Below are 9,147 nucleotides of genomic sequence, written 5' to 3' on the forward strand. Positions count from 1 at the left end.
GACTACAGGGTCACTTTTGTTATTCAGAAGTTTATGTACCTTTACTTAGTCAATCATGATTTTCATACAGATGTTTTGCTTTTTTTCCTTTATCATACTCTGAACATTTCTCATGCTTTTACACTTCTTAATTTAATTTATGTATATGCATGAAAATGAGGACATGACCGCTCCTAGGTATGGTCGAGGAAAACGGTTTTATTATAGATATGAGGAAGAACACAGCCAAAGGCATCTAGAAGGCTTCAGATTTCATCTAGGCATGACTGGGGAGCAGGAAAGCTAAAGAAGAAGAGAAGAGAGAGGGCAAAAGGTCCAAGAGAGTTCTAGGAATCAGAAACTAGGGGAAGGAAATTAGTGGCTGGATGACTCCTGGGAGAAGACTTGTTCTGGCTTTCTTTGGGACTTGACAGTTACCTTGTTTGTGTGTGTGTGTGTGTGTGTGTGTAAAGCACCGAAGTCCCGTATAGCTGAGGATGACTTTGAATTTCTAATGGATTTGCCTTTGTGCCTTGTCTTATTTTTATGGTCTTAACAATTTTGAAAAGGGACACATTTACAAGGAAATCGGTGTGTTTCTATGTGTGTGTGTTTGTGTGTCTGTGTGTGTTTACTATAAGATCCTCAAATGTGAAGTTAACCAAGTTTGGTGGTGCTGGTCTTTAATCCCTGCACTGGAGAAGTAAACACAGGTGGATTTCTGTGAGTTCAAGGCCAGCCTGATCTCCAGCAAGTTCTATGCCAGCCAGAGCTACAAAATAAGACCTTATCTCAAAAACAAAACAAAACAAAAAACAGTATGGTTAATACTACTAAGACAATCTAAGACATGATCCACCTATAAAAATTAATAGGATAGGTCACAGTTTCATATTCCTGACCCAGTAAAAGGCAAACTTCATGAAATAGCCTCTCTCATGTAAGATGATGAATAAGTTTACAGTAAGATGATGTGAAAGTTTACATGGTTGCTGGTCTGGGTGTGAATCCTCCATAGTATTAGGTTTCCACCACCCAGCGCTTTGGCAAAATGTCTAGCCACCCCAAACCCTGACACTTCCGGGTTCCAGGGCATGCATGCACCATCAAGTGCTCAGGCAATTTACAGTCAACTGGGGCCCTTAAGCCCTACGTGACTGTGCACATAGCATAGTCACGTGATCTATGCATGATGCACCTACATAAGCCCTTGTGTGCATGCATAGGCAGCCTTTAAAAGCTGGACATGCCCGCTCCACACTCTCCTTCAGTCTCTCTTCTGAAGAAGTAACTACTGCCTCCCTCTTCCCCTATCTCTCTCTATAGCTATCTCTCTCTATAGCTCTCTCTCTCTACCCCTCCCTCCCTCCGTCTCTCTTTCTCTCTCCCTGAACCAACTTCCTCAGGCCTGTGTACGTGTCTTTCGTGATCCATCTGTCCTCGCTCATGCCAAAGATTTATTTATGTGTTTTGACTTCATATATATTTGTGTACAGGTCTCAGATCCCTTAAAACTGGAGTTGCTGACAGTTGTGAGCTACCATGTGGATACTGGAATTGAACCCAGGTCCTCTGGAAGAACAGCCCGTGAAGAAGAGTCAGTGCTCTTACCTGAACATCTCTCTAGCCTTCTCCCCCCCTTTTTTTTTTTTCTTTTTCAAGACGGGGTTTCTCTTGTGTTGACCTGGCTCTCCCACAACCCCCCCTCTCTCTCTCTCTCTCTCTCTCTCTCTCTCTCTCTCTCTCTCTCTCTCTCTCTCTCTCTCTCTCTCTCTCTCTTCTGCCTCCCAAGTGCTGGGATTAAAGGTGTGTGCCACCACCAACAGGCTCCTCCAAAGGATTCTTAAAAGATAGGCAAACTATTAGTCCTGAGGCCAATTCAGGTTTCTGAACCTTCAATTTATGTTTATACTCTTGCCTACAACCTATGTGCTGGTCAAGAAATGTATTCAATGCATCTCGCTAGTTTATTTCCCAACATTTCCAATAGCTTCATCTTTCCCACATCATAAACAAAGACAGGCATACCTCATACTCACTGAGAATCATAATGCGATGCATTACTCTGGGATGCAAGGACCCCAAGGAACTTTGTCAGTTATTTGTGAATTGACATTATTGAGCCACATTGAGAAATTGTCTACTAACTGGGTAACAGATTATCTTGTTAAATGACATCCAAATAGTTTCTTTCAACAAGCTATGTTACAAATCACAGGAAATGGGTATTCATACAACTTCTTAGAGAGTTAGGTCAGTCTGCCATACCACAACTAGGGAACACTGCCTCCTGCAAAACTTCACTTGGTGTTTCATTTTGCTTTAATTTTTGCTAGCATAGTATATGTAAAATGCTACTACAAAGTTTCTCAAATACACCTGGTCATCCTTTTGATTTTTTTTTGTCTATATGATCTGTAATTGGTTGTATAATTCTTCTACATTATCCTAAGAATTTTCAATTAGCAACTTTTGTTTGAGCAGAAGCCTTTCTGAAACAATCTGAACAGTATTGGTAAGCTTTGTTAACAAGGTGTAATTGGGGGATATGATAGGACAGATGAATCAAAAATATCTCTAGTTCTCAGTAACTAGCTGGGCAACAGACCAAATTTGAAACGCATGAAAGGAGATTACTTCCCTGATTTCAAAAAAATTGATAGTTTGAGGTAAGTTTAGTGATAGAACAGTTTCCTAGCATATGTGAGATCCTGGCCATTATTCACAGAGCTGGAGGAGGGGGAACAGAAAGGCGGGACTGGGTAAGAGCTGGTTGTGGGCTATTTCTAGGTATAAACAAATCATTGCAAACCAGGCATAGTGGAGCAGAGCACGCCTTTGAACCTGGCACTTGAGAGGCAGAGGTAATCAAAATCTCTGTGACTTCGAGCCCAGCCTGGTCTTCATAGTGAGTTCTAGGACAGCCAGAGCTGCATAGTGAGAACCTGTCTCAAAATACATACATATATACATACATAATGTAAAATATGTATATAAACAACAGTGAAAGCCCACAGTGCAAAATTTCTAACCATAGCCAGCAAATCTGAGAAGGAGATGATGGTGAAGCTGAACCTTAAATGACTGGCAGGAACAGACCCAGCTGCAAGGCAGGAGAAGAAGTAAAGAAACACAATTCTGAAAACAGAGCAAGAGAAGCCCTGGAGTGGCCACTTCTCTTTTTCTTCTTCCTCTCCATGCAGTGGTACCCCAAGCTACCTTCTGAATGCACCAAAATCCTGATTCCCCTCCCTCAAGAACATCCTAATGGCCCATTTCTTCTCTCTGCAGCTTCACCAAAATTTCCATTTTCTCCATGCTGCTGATCTTTGGCAGTTTTTAGGAGTGCAATCTGATCAAAGAACTGATGAAGCCCACATTACCTTAAAATTATAGAAATATGCAGGGCAGAATCCTTTTAGAAGTGAGAATTCTAGGTTCCCCCTTTATATTTTGGTCTTGTCTCTAAATTACTGAATGATGTAAGACAGAACAGGTAAGTTGGTCACCAGATTCTGATCATTTCTTTTGGCATTGACTATGTCTTTGGTATGGTGCTAACACTTTCTCATTATGGTGGGGTTGAAATCTTGTGTCATTATAAAACTATCTCTCGCTTGCTGTCTTACTGCCAGAGGTTGTCACAGCCCCAACTCTAGCTCCCTAGGAGTAAACTGTGAGAAAGGATCTAAAAAGGCTTAAGAATCAGCTTCAACTTCAGACCAACCTTGCCCAAGATTGTCCAGCCTTCCTGCCATATGATCTCAGGTTTCTTTGGAGGACTGGAGATGTACTTGGTGACTGAAGATCTGTTCTTGTGACTCTTTATAGCTTAAAGGAGCTGCCTAGTGAAGTGGGAGAGTAGAGGTTGAGGGAGAGAGCCAGCCAGAGCCAGTCTCAGATACAAGGCTGATATCAGTATCAGACTCCTGCCAGCACTAGCACACTGAGAACTGCAGGAAAAGATTTCTGGGTATCAGTAACCTTGACTGCAGCTTGAGCCTCAGTCCTTCCTCCTACCTTGATCCCTGGCCATGACCCTGACTGGCTCTCCGTGCTTATGCTAATGTCTAGCTCATCATCCAGGGTTAGCTCCAACCTTACCAGAAACTCCATCGCCTTGACTCTGTTCTAACTGGCAAGCCAGAAGCAGAAGTTGTCTAGTTTCAGCATCTGCTCATCAGATATCATTTGCTATGCAGTCTGACTGACCACATCTCTCACAGATACCTCATAATCACATTTCCGCTTGTTTTGCCGAATCCTCATGAAGTGGAAACTCTGCCTCTGCTTCCTGCGGCAGAATTGACCTCTGCATTACTGCTTCCTGGAAACTCAGACCCACTAGTTCTATGTGTGCCTTCTTAATAGTTTATTTAATAAAACTAGTTAAAGTGTGCATTTTAAATAAATTCTAGAAATGATTCTTATGCCTGCTAAGTTTGAGGCCCAAGGCTAATAAGATCACTGCCCCGATTTTTCTAAAGAAGAGACATCACTTCTGTGAGTCCCAGTCCCTTGATTGGTTGCTGTGGGTGTCAGTCATGATTCCTTCTTATTAAGTTAGTACCTGATGAGAAGGAAAGAAAATTTAGGATACAAGAGCTCACTGTTCTGTCCTCAGAGACACAGGCTTTATGGCCAATTGACTATACCACCAATGTTGTGAGCTTGGTGGTTTGAGTAAGAATGGCTCCTATTGGCGCATCTATTTGAATGCTTAGTCACCAGGGAATGGGACTAGAATTTAAAAGGCTTAGAAGGAGTAGGGGATGTGGACTTGTTGGAAGAAGTGTATCACTGAGGGTGGGCTTTGAAGTTTCAAAAACTCAGGCCAGACCCAGTCTTATACTGTCTCTGCCTGGGGGTCAGGGTGTGGCTCTCAACTACTTCCCCAGCACCGTGCCTGCCACCACACTCCCCACCATTATGATAATGGACTAAGCCTTTGAAACTGTAAGCAAGCCCCCCCCCCCATGCCACACATCTTAAGCTCTTTCTCTTCTAAGAGTTGTCTGGGTCATGGTGTCTCTTCATGCCAATAGAACATTATCTTATGGCTTGATGAGACGCCCTAAATACCATACTCTGGTCATGAGTTTTCTGCCATCACCCGAATGGATGTCGGATGGCACCAGGTTACTATCAGTTGCAAACAGACCAGTAGAGAAAAGTCAGATCTCTTGTGACCATTTAGTCTATCAAGTCTTACACAGAGCAGTGAATTCTTACTGCCTTCCCGCCTGAGTCTTAGGCACTTCTAGGCCTTGTCCAGGCCCCGTAGAGAATGCCTGCTGCAGAGGCCCTGCTGCCTGTCCCTAAATGCCTGAATGACCCTCTGGGGCTTCCTTCAGAGCCTTCTAGATCAACTTGCCTTGCAAAATTTAGTTTCTTTGTTTTTACATCCTTCTCCAATTCTATACTTAATTTCAAAATTGCTTACTCAGAAGGAAGATATGCTCAGTGGGCGAACACTTGCCTAACATGGGCAAGCCCTGGGTGCCATCTCCAGCACTGAGAAAAGCAAAGGCAAGCAAAGTGGAGAAGCAAAAACACAGAGCTGTCTTCCCACACATCACTAATACGATGCCCACACACACAGGAGCTCCTAGCCACCTCCTCAAATACTCTGCTTGAAAGCCTTCTTCCCACCATGTGCTTGGGATGAATCATTATCCATGCTGTGCCCTCTACAAAATGACTACCCCAAATTCCAGAACCCCTTCAGTGCCCTAGGTGCTCACAGCTCTAGGATCATCCTGCCTTCCCTCCTCTCAGTGGAATCTACAACATGGTGCTGTGGAATTCTGTAAGATGATTCTAGCCCAGGGTCAGCTCCATCTCATTCCCAGTCCCTCTGACTTCCTGAGCATCTAGAGCACGGGTTCCCAACCTTCCTAACGCTGTGCCCTTTAGTCCCTCATGTTGTGGTGACCCCGACCACATTGCTACTTCATAATTGTAATTTTCCTACTGTTATGAATCATAATATAAATATCTATGTTTTCTAATAGTCTACGGTGACCCTTGTGACCAACCTTGTGGGTAAGGCTACCCACAGGTTGAGAACCACTGATACAGAGACTGTATCCACTGGTTCTGTACTTCCCACTCCATCTCAGGTTCTTCCTACACAGGCCCAGCATGTTTTGCTGCTTTCTCTTAAGACTTGAGCAGGGTATCTTTCCCTCCCCCCCAGTCCTACTTGCTTCTGGCTTCTTTCTCCTGTTGTTGCAACATACTTTATTCTTATCCCAGGCCTGACCTCAACCCTAATGGTAGGGAACTTCCTCTTGACTTTCTTGCTGAAGCCAAGCATGAACATGTTTTTGAGCTCCCAGCATTTCTGGTTGGAAAATCTCTTGCCTATTGTTTTCGGACTGAGGCTGCTGTGTCTTTTGATAAGAATGGCTCCCGTCCAGTTCTTCCACTGGCATTGTTCTCTGCTCCATGGTTAGTAAGGCAGCTTCATGCCAAGTCTTGGCCTTGCTTCCAGCCTAGAGTAGCCGCTCATACTTCCAATCCAGTCTTGATTCACAATTCCTATTTGGAGAGTCAGTCTTGAGGGTATTCTTTGTGCAGCCCCTCAAGGAGCCATTTAAAGACTGACATTACAGAGATCTTTAAAATAGTCCCTTTGAGAAACCTGGATCACATTCCCAGGAACAGATTAGATGATGTGTCTTTGAAACTGAGGGCTGTTGGGCTTCCATCCTGCGTGGACATAGTTCAATCAGGTTTCCATGATTTATTTTTGTTAAATCAATTAATTATTATCGCTATTCCCAATAGTAAGCACTTTCCCATATCCTTTAGACGTCTAATCTGAGGATTAAAAATATCCCTCGCCTTTTGGGCCCCTATTAAAAACAGTCCTCTGATTGATCATTAATGTAAGTCAGGCATCTTTTATCCATGCATCCATCTATCTATTCATTCACTTATTCAGTCAGTCTTAAGGTTGGTGTTAAGGGTTGAACCCAATGCATTGTATGAAGCAGGCAAGTATTCTACTACTGGGTTCTAATCCCAAGCCTCCTTTTACATTTACTTTAAGAAAGGAGTTCACTAAGTTACCCAGACTAAACTTGAACCTATTCTGTGTTCTAGGAAGTCCTTGGAGTTGTGATCCTCTTGCTTTAGCCTGTTGAGTAGCTGTGATTACAGCCCTGTTCTCCACACCCAACTTCATTCTGTCAATGGATATTGATTGCTGACTCTGTGTATTGCCCAGTGAGGGGGCTGGGAACACAGTGTATATGAGCAAGATCGTGTTGTACATGTTCTCCAGTTGCGTTTGAAGCATTGTGTGTGGGCCGAGCAAAGGCTAGAGGAAGAAGGCTTTCAGAGGCAATGATGACTAAGCAGAAGCTGAAGGGCTAGTGGCTGTTTTCAGTGACAAAGAAAAGATGAAGAAGTAGAGAAATGCTCTAAGGCAGAAGAGGGGCTGGCTGTTAAGAATTTAAAGAAGCCACAGCTTGTGTACCAACGTGGCAGTCCCAGCACTGGGAGGAGGAGTCAAGACCTCTAGGTCGTCCTTGGCTACAAAGTAAACTTGAGACCATTCTGGCCTAGGAGATCCTGTCTCAAACAAACACACACACAAATAACCACAACAAAAATGAAACCCCCAGAACTAAAAGATGCTACTCCTGGGTGAATAATACTATGGTCCAGGAAGTAGTGGGAATCGAAGGCAGAAAGCTTTTGAAGCAGGCTGGCCATAAAATATTTTAGGAATTCATGTGAGCCTGAGTGACAGGGCAGGGCAGACCTGACTTCTAATATCCTCTATGACATCATGCAAAAATCAACTTTTGACTTTACCTGGAGTGAGAAGACGCAGTGCTGAAATTTGGCTCCACAGCCACCAGATCACAAGGCTTTTTATCGATCTCAAAGTTTGCGTTTGAACAGAGAGTTTTCAAGAATGTAATTTGTCTTCATTAGATTACAAAAAATAAAAAATCAGACAAAAACAATGATGTACACACCCAACTAATCCAGTGTGTGTATACAGCAGGTTCTGGCAGTAGAAGCCTGTTTGTCCTGACCAGAAGAGCCCTGCCTATTACAGTTCTTCATCTTGATACTAGAATAAACAGCAATTCTCAGGGTGTGTTTGTCTTAGCAAAATCACCAGCTTGGATCCCTATGTTACCACCATGTGAAATCCCCACTTACTGTTCCTGGGAAAGCATGCAGCTGCTCCAATCCTGAGTGAACCCATAGGAACATTGGGTAAACACAATACTTTGGGCAGGGCCCTGCTTCCGTCACTAGGGAAGGGAGAAAGAAAGGCCTGAGTTTTTGAAACCTCTTCTGGAGGGGTAAATAGATCAATGGAAGTGTAGCTTTGCCCAAAATATGGTTCCTAAGTTGACTTCAAGTTTCTTGGCACTCTTATTATTGCTCTTGGAGTCATCTAGAGGGCTTGATAGAATTAGAGAAACTTCTTTGGTAAGAGCTTGTAAGTCTCACCTTGGCATAAGGAGAGTTAGGCTGAGAGCTGGATTTGCCAGTGGCTTCTCTGCTGTCTACAGCTATGCTCCCCTCCATCAGTGTCCTTGGAAAGCAAAATGGTAAAGCCCTGCTTTTGCTGTTTACAAACTCCCGTCAACAATGTTCAGATTCGACTGTTCCCATGGCCAACATGTTGCAATGGTAGTAATCATGATGATGATTGTTATAGTAAAAATAAAACAGCACCTTTCCCCTGGTGGCTGCAGCGGGCAGTGGGCCACAAGGAGGGAGGTAGTAAAACACTGCAGTTCTTCAAGTGGCTCGCGGGCTGCAAGAGCCAGCAGGTCTTAGGCAGGGAGCCACGTGGCAGGTGAAAGACAGAGACAGACACGCCATGCAGAGAAAGTGGGTATTTAATTAGTGGATTATGGAAGGGAAAGGGGAAAGGGGTGAAAGGAGAAGAGGAGAAAGGGGGGGGGCGAGGGAGAAAGGGGAGAAGCCAGGAGAAGGAGCAAGGCAGAAGCTGCCTCTTTGGGAGAGAAACAGAAAGGAAGGAACTAAGGCTGGAAGCAGAAGAAAGATCCACTTGACTTGGCAGAAGGGTGAGGGAGTGGACAGACCTTGTCTCTTAAAGGGACAAGACAGACCATTACATTACCATCTCTTTTTTATAATAAAAAGGTGGGAGGTTAGGCACCACAGGTT

This window comes from Microtus ochrogaster, chromosome 18 (genome assembly GCF_000317375.1).
Source record: "Microtus ochrogaster isolate Prairie Vole_2 chromosome 18, MicOch1.0, whole genome shotgun sequence".
Taxonomy (NCBI): domain Eukaryota; kingdom Metazoa; phylum Chordata; class Mammalia; order Rodentia; family Cricetidae; genus Microtus; species Microtus ochrogaster.